Here is a 13772-nt window from a genome sequence, read left to right on the forward strand (position 1 = left end):
TGTTTTTGATTTGAGGACTATGGAATGTCGACTGTTTGCTATAAACCACATAAGTAGCATATGTCGGATTATCCAAGCTAATAATTACATGGAAAAAAGTATTCCAAATTGGTTGTTGAAAATTCTTCTTTTTTAGAGGGAAGCGTTTGCATTTATGTGCTTTATTCTTGTTTTAGTTTTTGGTTTCCTTCCACGACCATGGCAAATTTTGATTGATTACTCCATGTACTGTAAATTGTTTCAAAATGTGAGTATGCGTGATATTGTGGTCTTCAAGGAACTGGTTTCATACATGGAATATTTCCACTTTATGCCCAGTGTTCCCATAACTCTAAAACCCTGGCCACATTAGAGCAGTTACTAAATGAATGAATGAATAAATAAATGAATAAATGAATGAATTATATTGGTATTATGTCTTACCAACAACAGTGGGTGTGCCATTAAAAACCTGCCAGCGCACTTGGAATACCAAGATGACTTCTGTTCAAGGGTGCATAGAGTCCACAACATCTTCAGGAAAATCTGTGTACCCAGTGTAACATTTTACTATAACCACTATAAAATTGGACAAACTTTCCAATACTGCGTATTTGTAACATTTACTAATGTAATTCAATAACTTTCAATAGCATATGTGAAATACAGTTTTTTTTTTTTCTCCAGTAAAATAATAATTTTTACAACTTGTGGTTATCACATGTACACTACAAATGCACTGGAAAGAGGCTGGGTGAAAAACACTAGAGTATTTCTATAAAGATAGTTAAAGAGCCATGATTCAGCCGTCTCTCCGTGACGCCAAGATCACATTATGCTTGTACCCAAAGTGACCTTTTGATGGAGATTAACATGGCATACATCCTCTGCTAATTCAGTTAGTCATTCTGACACGGCATTGATCATCGGGGACTGGAGCTATTGAGACGTTGCCACGGCAGCCGTAAGGATGGCAAACACCATAGAGCACAAGTACTCTAATGAGAAAGAGAGACACACACATAAAGAGAGAGAGAGAGAGGACTTTAACAGCTCTCAAAATGGCTGCTCTGAGACAAATCAGTTCTCAAAGATCGTCAAGCTAAAAGTAGATATACATTTAACTTTAGATAACCATTCACTTGTATACACGTTTCACAATTATTAGTACCCTTAATGTATTAATATGTAATATTCAGAGTACTGATATATTATGTGTGCCGTTTGTGAAGGAGAACTTTTCATATAGACTTCATAATGACTTTTGCCAATTTACATTCTATTCTAAAGATATTTACATTGTCTTTTTGCAAGTCATTCTCTGCACATGGCAACAATTCAGGATTCTTGTATTACTGAAATGCTGAATATCTGCTACCAGCTAAATTAGCATTTATTGTTTTGACTTTAACGTTATCACCACTTTGAAAAAGCCTGGCAGTCTTCTACAGAGAGAAAGAGAAGCACTGCATGTGTTGCAAAAAGAGGGCCAATGGGATAAGGATTATTTATCTTTCTTCTTCAGTCTCGATCTTTTCTTTCTTGCCATGTCAGCTATATTAGGTCTGAGTGAAAGTGCATAGAGCAGTGTGTGCATTTATCTTTAACAAATTGTGCTCTTTGCATTAAGCATTTCATTTTCGTGTGAATTATCTTACAAAGCTAGTGTTGCCCGGGTTAATTTATTCTTTCTTTTTTTTTTTAAACCACTGCCATTTACACAGGAGTAATGCTAACTCAATAAACATTCTTCACAGCAGTTTAACATGATAGCAGAAATTAACACATGAGAATAAAGAATCCTGAACAAAAATGTAGTAAATTGAATCATCGTGATGTGTGTGCTGAAAAAAAGATTTCTTTCTTTGGATTTGGATCTATACCACAGAAATGCATATCATTTACAAAAAAGTCACACATGAATAATCCCGTGAAGTTGACGTGTGTGCGTGTGTGTTTGCCTGCATCGATTTAACAGATTTTTCACGTCTATTTTTCATGTGTGCTGCATATGCTTTTACCCCACATTATTCATGTTTTAATGTGTTCATTTTTTCACAGGTTTCATTCATTTTCCATGTTCATTTTTCACATGTGGATATATTTGCTTGTGATCACACATTACTCACATAATCACGATCATGATTTTTTTTTTTTATGGGATATACTCTGCTCTCTTTTCTTTTCAAGAATACTCCAGGGGAGGTGGTAGCTTAATGGTTAAAACATTGGACTTTCCATCTGAAGATTGTTAGTTTAAATCCCAGCCATACCAAGCTGCCACTCCTGTGCCCATGAGCAAGGCCTTAACCCCATAGCTGCTCAGATTTATGACTGAAATAAATGTAAGTCGCTCTGGATAAGGGCATCTGCCAAAATGGCGTAAATGTAAATTCACTTCATAAACCATAAATAATGCAGGACCTGTGAAGAATTTTGTGCAGTGAAGGGATGCTAAAATGGAGCCACATGGAATCACAAGAAAGAATATGGTGTGAAAATAAATCAACTCCTAGTAGTGTTTAGATTAGCATGTTGTTCGGTAATTGGTGTGTTGGTGTATTTTGCTGTTGTGTTGCTGTGTTCCTGAGAAAGCACAGCATGATGCTATGTAGAGTGTTGTGCTGGCAGGGCTAGACAGGCCAGCAGGGCACAGACAGCTTCAGGAGCACAGACATGCCGGGGCCACACATATCCTCTGCAGGGGCCACACTGTCGTTTGAAGCTGAGAGAAAGTAGCAGCAGTTCTGATCGGAGGTATGGAGGGGGGTTCTATTATCTCAGCATGCTGCATTATCTGGGGGAAGTGAGAATGCTGACATTTCTGTACGAACCTTTCTCTGACTAGAATAATTCCAAATGGTGTGTCTTACCCACTGTGCTTTGTGTGATGTGCTTGTGAGACATTGCATGTGGGAGTTTCTGCGTTCAGCTATTTTTGTGCTTTGGGTTAGCATTTGAGAACTTTTTGAATGCTCGTGTCTGAGGGTTTTTGTGTGTTTGCATATGTGGGATTGTGTGTGTGTGTGTGTGTGTGTGTGTGTGTGTGTGTGTGTGTGTGTGTGTGTGTGTGTGTGTACACCTAAGAGAATTTGCAGCATATGGAGTTACACCCCTAGAGGATGCCAAACACCTGATCCGCTCTATGAGCAGAGCTCAGGGAGGAGCGATAGCCTTCTCTCCATCCTGTATTTTCACTTTCATCCTTAAAATTACCTTGATATGTATAACTCACAAGTCTCAGGTTGCCACAATTTACTCCCCGAAAGAATAGCACCAAAACAACTCCAATCTGAGAGAACACAAAAAGTGCAAATATGCTACTAGCACAATGACACTATCTATTTTCATTTGCTGCTGGTTATAATAATCAGCCATTTTGAATTCATACTATAATTAAACCATAATTACACTCACTTAGGGTTTCTAGTGGATCTGCACCTTTGCTCTTGTGCTTCAGTGGCCTTGAATTTGGCAGTGCTCTGGGGAAGTGATCTAACTAAATGTGATTAATGGAATGTTACCTCGGTTCAGAAGGTGGGGGAGGTTGAGGAGGCGACGAATGCTACTGTAGTGGCTGTTCTCTTCAATTACCTTCATAGGCAGTAATGCTGTAAATTTTACTCTTTTTTTTACTACCTTGTATAGTTTTAACACTTTATAATAAGGGTGTCAGCATTTACAGTTTTTTTTTTAGAGTACATAGTGATAGCACAACATATGCGTATTCAGAGTCCAAAAGTTACAATTAAAAAGTTTCTTATTTTAAGACACACCCTATTCACACCTTCAGAGTTCACACCACTAAGGTTGACAGATTTTTGTCTCTTATTTATTATTTTTTTTGCAGTATAAGAATTAGTTTTTCAAAACCCACTAGACATCACTTTTTTTAACCTATTCCTGTCTAATGCAATGTGATGCAAAGCTAAAACAAGACACCAATCAAAAATGAAGCGCAAAAAAAGATTGACTGAACAAGAACGACACATTGATATATGAATGATAAAATAGAATGCATTGAAATGAAATCTCCGAGGAGCTTCCCAGGAGTCTAGTAAATTGCCAGTATATTACCGCATGAACGGTCCTAGTGTCAGGATCGGAGGTGGCTGTAAGTGCAGATTTAGTTTATCGTCTTGTCTCTTGTTCATTGTGCTTCGTGTTTGCTCACTTAAAATAACGACAAAGCAAGGCAAAAACATGACTGAGACGTAAATCAGGTGCAATGGTCCCAACAACCGAAGACAAAAGCAGTATGTACAAGACCTAACGACTTACATACCAATGTTAATCAACATGACTGCAAATCAGGGGCAAAGCAGTTCTGTGACATCGGTGTCATGATTATTCATTGTGCAATGGCTAATTGGCAATGTTTTTTAAATGAATTTGCTGCGAATTTAGCATAAAGTGACACCTAGTTGTATTACCATGTTAGTCACTGCAGATTTGGTTTAACTTTACTGTATAAATGCATTTACTTTCATTATTGAGCAAGTCAAATAAAAATAGCACTTGATCCATCACATCTGGGTATTGTTGTATTTAAAAAAACCCTGAAATTCAGCATACTGTATTGTGGGTACATAAATAGATAGAAGGTAGTGGTGCACACAAATTGCATTAATCCAAGGTCAGTATTGCAAGCAAATAAAACTCACTTTTGAGGTCTGAGGACTGAATGGCAATTTCTTTAGCTCCTATGCTAATGTAGAGAGCATGGATTAGTGCATTAGTTCACAATGGAAACACATTTGTGTATATCATATTCCCCTGGCACTAGCTTTGCTGTGCTGGTTGGCTGAGTTTGGACCTAATTAAGCTTTTTAAAAGTAAATAATCCTGCACTGTTGCATTCTGGCTGCTGGTGCAGCTGAGTGCGAGTGATTGTGCTTATGTCCCTGAGTTGAGAGAGGAAAGTCGAGCTCGCACTTTCATTACTTTCTCATTTGTTGATTTTCCCCCAAGGCCCTGTGTGACGGCTGCTGCTGAAAGAGCTTAGGAAGCCATTTCTATGCCTAATTAAGACAGACACTTGAAACACAGCACCCATTTATTAAAAAAAAAAAATGATATGCTGTGGGGTTGCCCATATATATACACATGGCGCTATAGACCTTCTGTTGCTGTATCAGGCCTCTTTTAGAGTGTTGACATGCTGGAAATAAGCTGCAAAGCTCCGCTTCTTTCTGCTTTGCACATTTCATTGTCTTGTAAAATGTATTCATTACTAATAAATACTTTTAAATAAGAGAGAGAAACCAGATCCAGCCCATTAATTTTGAGCTTTTAAACTGGCAGGTTCATTAGGATAGAAGAAATTTTAAGTTTGAAGAAGCAGTAGTACTGTAGATACATTAAAATTCAGGCAGATTATGAAAAGCTCTTCATGTCTGTGCCTGGAGAGGATTATTCCAGTAATGCTGTTGTTATGGTAATGATGAGCACATTTTATAATAAAGACCGCTGGGCTTCCAACCTGCAGCAAGGTGTGTTTCGAACTAGTGGTTTTAATGTGTGTGCATATATACTGTATGTGTATGTGCACATGTGTCAGTATTAATTGCCTTTTTGTTGATCACATGCTAAAAAAAACATGATTACTTTTTAAAGATTTACGCACTGACTATATGTTAGTGTTTCTTTTTTTTTTTTACCATAGTGTGATGAACTATCATTCTTAAATTAAAACAAAAGATCAGGAATAAGACAATAATAAAAACAAAACTGCCCTGTTACTGATTATTTTCTTATAACATGACATCTTAAATTGTTTCATTCCTCACATATTCAATTCAGCTCCATTCCACGGACTTTTATCGCTTGCCATTTTGAGAGACTGAGGCATAATTATGACAAACCTTCTCATTATTAAAACTTAGTGAATGGAACTGGCAGAAAAAAAAATGCAAAAAAAGTGGAATAGTTCCCTTCTGGTTACACTAATGTGTGCACACAATCACCGTCCCCTCAGCGACAGGCTTGTGAAGCGACATTGTGGGTATTAATTTGATCTATGTGCATTGACCCCACTCTGTATAGTGTATTTTAGATTGAAATGCTTTAAAGCCAAACATATAAAAAGTCATCATTAGATCATGTAAGTTTTTAAGTTATATATTATTCATAAGCCACTCCCTTAGGGATATTAAATACTCCCTATTGGACTAAAATTTCTATCTAAAAGCTTAATTTTTGCTAGAGGCACTGTCGATGAAAAACCTTTTCTTTGAAAGCAAAAACAGCTGGTTTCTTGCTTCTTTCTCTGTGCCTATTTGTTTGTCTCTTTTACTATCTGTCTCGGTCTCTTACTATGCTTGAGTGTGTGTGTTAAAATGCCTGAGCTGGGCATTTTTCACAGATATAGAGAACTGCCCAGGCTCTGACACTGAATGGATGCACAGACATGGCCTCTTTATTAACCTTTCCTTTTAACCGAGCTGGTCTCTTCACACCAAGCCACTTCTCTTATCGAACATACAGCACAACAGAGATTAAGGGCACAAAGGAAATCAGACAAGGGAAATGGATGTGTGTGACACAGGGCTGCATTAAGAAGGAGAGCTGTTACTTGAATGTGGTTAAAAATGTACATGAATTGTGGATATAAAGGTAGCAGGTAAAATTTAGAGGTTAGCTCATCCGTTATAAGATGGGCTCATTTTATTCAAGTTGAATTGCAGTGAATGAACCAAAATGTTATCTTTACTTTGTTATGCTGATAAGGCCACATAGTGAATTAATAGCATGATATAAAAAGCTTGTGTTCAATGGCAGTGGTATGTTTAAAAAAAAAAAAAAAAAAAGCTTTATTCATTAAAAAGCTTGCAACCTTGGAGGCATGAACTGAAAGCAGGTGATTTTAATAATCAGGAATGGCTCAGTGACTTTGAATATAAAGAACTTCCACTCCATAAATATTTAATTATGTTTTGAACGCAAGTTACTAACTCTTAGACTGTAGATGTTACCAGCTTTCTCCTTAAGAAATACTATTCCAAGGTACGGATGTAACTCGTAATATAAACCTTTGTGTTTTGTTAATTCTCCCTCGACATTTTCTGCTTGCAGCTTATAATTACAACATTCTAAAAAGGTCAATCTAGTTTTTTTCTAAACCCTTGCCAAAGACTGCAGCATCCTTCATGATCTAAAGATATTCTAAAGACTATTGTGAGGTACTTTCTCCAGCAGTGTGTCAGCAGGTTCTGCCACTGGGTTTCTGTCTAGGGAATGTTCTTGATACAGGTGTAGTAGAAGACATCACTGTCAGTGCCCAAACCACCTCAGCTTTCAGTGAAGCATTTTAATTGTTCAGGAAATTTTAACTGTACATTCTTGGTATTCACATTTGCCTGACTTTTGAGTTTCACTGTAAAATACAACTATTTTAATGCTTAAAAATAGGAAAAGTCCTGAATATTCTATGCATGTGTTTAACGAAAGCAGTGAGATGCTGAAAACGAGCACCACAATAAGGTTACAAATGATTACATAACCTGCACATTAGATAAAACCATTAAGTTAAACCAGGTAAAATTCACACACATATTACTTTAGAATTAATACCTAACACATGACTCTTATACAGACATGTTGCCAAATCTAAATATACAATGTAGATGGCCTTGTCATTTTTATTCTTGTTCTGTAATATCCAGGTTTCTGGGTGGCACAACAGAAAAGCCTTCTGGGTTTAAATCCGATGACGCTACGCCATGCTCTCTGGAGGGGAGGGATGGCATACTCTCTCTTCCCCATTATTTACAGCAACACTAGCCAATCTTGTGTGTTTGTTAGCTCATGTATGCAAAAGATGGTAGACTCGCATTCTTCTCTGAGTGTGTTACACTGCTTTGTGATACATCTTGAGCAGCTGTTTAAAAAAAGAAATGCAGTTGGCTTCTCATGTCATCATGTAAGCACCGTGGAGAAAACTGTAGAGAGCATCTGTAGGGCAGATATGAATAAATGTATTTCCTCAGAAAAAAAAGTGTTGTGAAGGATTTGTATGGCACACTTCAGTCCGACTTTCTTTCCCTTCTGTCTGGCATCTGTTAAAGGATATTACTCACATGCTGTGTTTGTAATCTCTAAGATAAACTAACAAGCCCTGTAAAAACTGTCGTTACCCACCATGTGCAGATGTTTAACTAATGCTCGCGAAACACACAAAATGCAGCGGGAACCCAGTATAGATGATATATGTGGAGGATTTGAATATACAATTAATTATCCTGAGTCTGTCAGTTGAAAGTGTTTCTCCTTTGCTGTTTGTGCATCATGCTGCGGTGAGGAGAGAATGTGAGAACGGTTAACCGGTATAGATTTAAATGATGCCGCTTTCCTCATTTGTATTCCTGTCACGGACGCACCCACGTTCAGTTGGAGACATGCACCACGCACTCACTGCCCTGTTTGACTGTCTGTTTTTGTCTGCTGATTAGCTTCTGTACAAAGAAATACACAAAATAATCCTCTGATCATTCCCCTTACACACTCGCGTATTAATACATGCAGTTACTTGTACACAGCTTGTCTGCTGCTTTAAACAGGCATTAAAAGACAGAACGAGAGAGAATAAAAAATAATTATTATTATTATGCACAACAATTTCCAAAGGGGTTATTCATTTTAGAAGCTTGTGATATTTGCATTTTGTTAAAATAAAAAAATAAAAAACACACAAAAATAACCCAGATAATTTGCTTGAATGTGAAAGCAGTTGCTTGAATTCCCCTTTTTACATTGGAGTAGTGTTGCATATGAATCACTATGAAATCTAGTCATTGGGTAAAATTGTGCTCAAAAGTACGTCATGCAGAGTTGGCATCACTTTGTGCCTAAGGGACACCTACTTTCAACTTTTGGCTAATTCATATGAGAATAATGCTGAGGAAAAGTGACCTAGTGATAAAGTAGCCTGTGGTTGTCTTTGGTTTATACAATTGTAAATGCTAATGCTTCAGTGCAAAATAATTTAATAATATCTAAACAGAAGTAACAGGACATTTACATACATATGTGGGTTTTCCCCAAATTGTTACCACAAATTTGGAGGCACACAATTGTATGCCTTTATGTGGTAGCATAAAAATCTCCCTTCACTTGAACTAGGAGAACCAATCCTGTTCCAGCATGACAATGCTCTAATGAAGATGTGGTTTACATAAGTTGGAGTGGAAGATCTTTAGTGGTCTGCTGTAGAGCTCTGACTTCAAACCTACTAAACACCTTTGGGATGAATTGGAACACTGCCTGAACCTTTAATAACACCCTGGTGGCTGAATGAGCACGAAGCTCCACAAGCACACTTCAAAATGTAGTGGAATGTCTTCCCAGAAGAGTAGATGTAACACAGGTCAGAATTGAGCTGATTAGAAGAAAAAATATAATTTATAATAATTATATTTTCACCTTAATCTCTAACAAAAGTAATATAATAATTTGTAATAGTTAAAATAAATAGTTAAAATAAATAGTTAAAATAAATAGTTTAAATAAAATAGTTTAAATAAATAAATAAAACGCTATTATTATGACGGGCGCTGTGCATGACGTCACAGAGGTGAGACGAAGTAATTGCAAGGAGAGCACGTGCTTCACAGATTGCGAGTGTTTCAAAGGGGATTAAAAGGCAAATATAATAATCTTTGTTTAATATGCATAAATAACGTTGTATAATGTTATAACTTTTGCATAAAACTTATTTGGGATTATTTTAGTGCGATGATTGATTGATATTGAAGTGGATGATAGCCGATTGTGGATCCAGTAGCACCCAATGTGATTGTGTTGAAACCCCCCGGATTCGGTGAGTTTCAAAATAATGTTTAGTTCTCTGAAATGGAGTGATTAAGTTTATTCATGTTTAAAAGTGTTTTTGTGAAGTTTATATCCATTTATTGTTGGTATATAAGAATTTGTCTGGTTGGAATGTGTGATATGTTGTGGCTGTGTGCATTGCATTGCATTTCTGAAGAGCTTAATACTTTTCTGTGGATTATTATTTATGAAAATGATTGCTCATGTGTACTAAGTTTAAATAGTATTTTTCACCTAGTTTAGTTAATATATTTCTGACATGTTGAGTTTAAGACATTCATTGTTTATGATGTTCATGGCGCTGTTCGTATGAACAGGTCAGGTTTTTTTTCGAGAGCTAGAAAAGCTGTGATCCTGAGATGGCGAGCCTCCCAGTTTGAGAACCCTAAAGAGAGACGAAAGAGAAGAGAATTCTTGATTCATCAAACGATCCGTGCCTTATCTGCTTTCACAAGTGGAATTCATCCAGCTGTATTGGTATTTTTTCACTAATTATCTAGTTGCACAGAGCTGAATGTTGCACTATTGAACACTTACACCTCAAGCAATTGCAAACACCATTCCAAGACTTCTGAATTTATTTGGATTTAAAGGACTATTTTTTCCTACTCACATATACATCTGTTCCATAGGCTGAGACCTATTCATTTAAAGTACCTTTTGACCAGTTTTAAATTATTTTTCATGTATACATTTTATTTTCCTTGATTTAATGTTTTTGAGTATTTGAAATTGTACATTTTCTTCGTGGGTTAAAGAAATTGAACAACGTAATAGGAAACATAGCTCCAAAATTAGAAATTAGAAAGCAAGTTGAATTAAATTAGATACAAATTAATAACAAATATAGTGTATATATATATATATATATATATATATATATATATATATATATATATATACAAATAGAAACAAAACATAATATAATTAGATTAAATAACTACAAAGGAGCTCAACATATTTAGAGTTTCTCTAAAAGGAAAGAAAGGGAAAACCATTGTTTTGCATTATACTGTTTTATTGGGTCATTGCCATTTTATTTCATTGTTTTATGTTTCACGTGTATGCCCATTCAAATCTTTTCCTTTTAAGTAAACAAAACCATCTTGGTAAAAGTCATTTTCCTGGTCTGTCTGTTTATTAAGGTGCATTCTCTACTCCTTGCCCTCCCTAGCGAACCTAGCGATCTGGTCCATAACCGTGTATCCTATATATTGATAGCGTTACCGGCTACATAGAGGTTATTATAACAGTAAATGGGGACTAATTGTGGAGTATTACGTGCAAAAATCACATACCAATCTTATGTGTTTAGGTGTCCACAAACTTTTGTCCATATAGGAGTTTTCACATATATTCAACTTGTTTTTTAGTAACATATGCACAAATCTCATGAATGATGCTACACTGTAATAGCTTTTCAGTATCAGAATGCAAGAGTTTATAGACCATGATGTGCAGAACATCACTGATTGATAACAAGATTGTATTATTCATTAGTGCAAATGTTTATATGTTTATTAATATGCATGTACACCTCAGCAGTATTAAACTCAGGAGGTGTTGATTGAATTTCAATGACAGCAGCTTTGACACACCGCAAGCCAATATGTATTCTAATATTTTTTCCATAATGACATAACACAAAAACCATTGCTATATAACACCTTCTGTAAGATATGCATAGATATGACATTTTTAAAATCAAAAATACATCGGAGAAGTCTGAGATAGTGCTTTTGGTATTCAGCAGTGGAAAAGAATTCATGGTAAATAACTTTTTTGTGGTTTATCAGGTAGGTGACAAGCTGCATTTTTGGATTATTTACTTCAAGAAAAAAAAAACTGAAAAACTAATGAGGTTTATTAGAACAGTTTATTGTGAACTAATTTGATTCATAAATGTTCCACACCATTAATTGAACCTATGAATAGACAAATAGAATGAGATACATATTTTGGTTGATTATAGTGATGAATGGCAACATTTAGATCTATGATCACTTCACACACTATTAGATTTGGTGTATTTCGAGGGTCTTTTACGTAAATAAAATTCCATATGCAGTATAATTAGTTTAAAAGTAGATACTATCTCCATTAGATAATGTACAGAAAAACATACATTCAACTGTCTGCAAATGTAATTTTAATCCTTAACCTATAACCATAATAATAGCCCTTAATTCAAATGCAACAACAATAAATATTGTTTTATTATTATGATCATAATTTCAATCGAAGATCTTATGTCCCAGTAAATGCCATTAAGACTTAATTTAAGATTATACTGTATTCTACCATGATAGTCTGACATCTTTATTAGTTATACTAATAAAGAATAGTCATTTTATATTGATATAAAAATAGATGCAACCCATGCCATCAAAGATGTGGAAATGTGAAAGATCATAGAACAGAATTTCTACAATGCTGAACATAAATGATTTTGTTGTTGTTGTTGTTGTTGCTCTTGTTGACACTCTTATCTTTGTTTTTTTTTTTTACAATTGAAATCTTGCTTTACTGTTACAGTGTTATATGGCTTATGTTCCTATCTCTAGAAACAATGTAAGGTCTAAATATAATGTTGATTTTATTATGTGCAGTGAATTTTCAATACTATCTTGGTCTGGAAAGATTAAGGCGTAATTAGACTATAATTACCAGGTAGGATATAAAATATATAAAGACACACTATTCTACTGAGTGTCATAAAATTCTCAATAAATAAAGAAAATTAACACTCTTTTAAAAAAAAAAAAAAATGTAAATTTGTACATTTAGTACATTTGTACAAGTTTACTGCACGCTACTAGCGTTTCTCTTGGCTGCACTGCTTCCAGTACTTGTATGTAGATGTTGGCTAGCTGGCCCAGAATAGTGTCAGCATTTTTCTGTCCTCTGATTGGTTGGTCAGAGGGAAACTGTTACAGCCAAGTTCAACTGGCAAAACACGTGTGTAGCTCTGCACACATTAATACATCTGAGTTACACTTTTTTATGCCTACAGAGGAAGAGAATTTGATAGTCTCGGACATACTTAAAAATACATTATCAAAAAAAACTAGACATCTTGAGAAGAGGTTGGCCAACCCCAAAGCCAGCTAGCTTGTCTCATCCCGGGAAAGGGTTTGTTCACCACTTCCAGACCATTGAATATGAGCGGTACCACTGGATTACAGCCTCTGAGGAGTGGTGCCAATTATGAGTCTGCATCTCTGGTGAGTAGGTTGTATTTTATTTACATTTTTATGTTTTTGTCATGTTATTAAACAAATATTGATTCTGAACTGCTCCAGATGATGTAGGTGCTCAATTGCGGTGGTAGTGTAGAGGTTTGGAGTCTTAACTGGGTTTCTTGCTTAAGTAAAATGGTATTCACCTTCCATATGTGAGATGTCTCTCTCTCTCTCTCTCTCTCTCTCTCTCTCTCTCTCTCTCTCTCTCTCTCTTTCTGTAATGCCACGCCTTGTTATATTGCATTTTATTATTGTATTGATTCTCCATAATTAAGATGTGATAGTGGTGGTATTAATAGATGGATTAAGTCAGGTAAGTCCTCACTGATATATACGTATATTAATATATATATATATATATATATAGTTCACTTATATATATATTTCATATATATATATATATATATAAGTGAACATAATTTACTGTATTAAAGTATAGTACTGTGGAGAAGTTTATTCATTGCATACATGTAACTTCGAATGTAACTTTTCTTAAACTTTATTAATGTATTTAACATTTATTGTAATATTACTACAAAAAATCTACTTAACAATGTAAAATAGTTATGAATTTCTGCCGGATAAGTAGTAGAAATAAAATCTTTCTATTTTTTATATCGATGAATAAAATCTATTCTATTTATGTCCTTCAGATTTGCCTGTACACATTCATCTTCAGGGAAAATAAATAGATGCCAATTTCACATGTAAGCAATAAGTCCT

At 35.3% G+C, this 13772-nt stretch overlaps 1 long non-coding RNA gene across 1 annotated transcript; it reads left to right on the plus strand.

Annotated features, from left to right (window-relative positions):
• Positions 1–9560: 9560 nt before the first annotated feature.
• On the plus strand, positions 9561–10926 carry LOC124389139. Its single transcript, XR_006926515.1, has 2 exons — positions 9561–9796; positions 10125–10926. It is a non-coding gene; the product is annotated as an uncharacterized LOC124389139 (long non-coding RNA).
• Positions 10927–13772: the final 2846 nt, after the last annotated feature.

This window comes from Silurus meridionalis, chromosome 7, assembly GCF_014805685.1.
Source record: "Silurus meridionalis isolate SWU-2019-XX chromosome 7, ASM1480568v1, whole genome shotgun sequence".
Taxonomy (NCBI): domain Eukaryota; kingdom Metazoa; phylum Chordata; class Actinopteri; order Siluriformes; family Siluridae; genus Silurus; species Silurus meridionalis.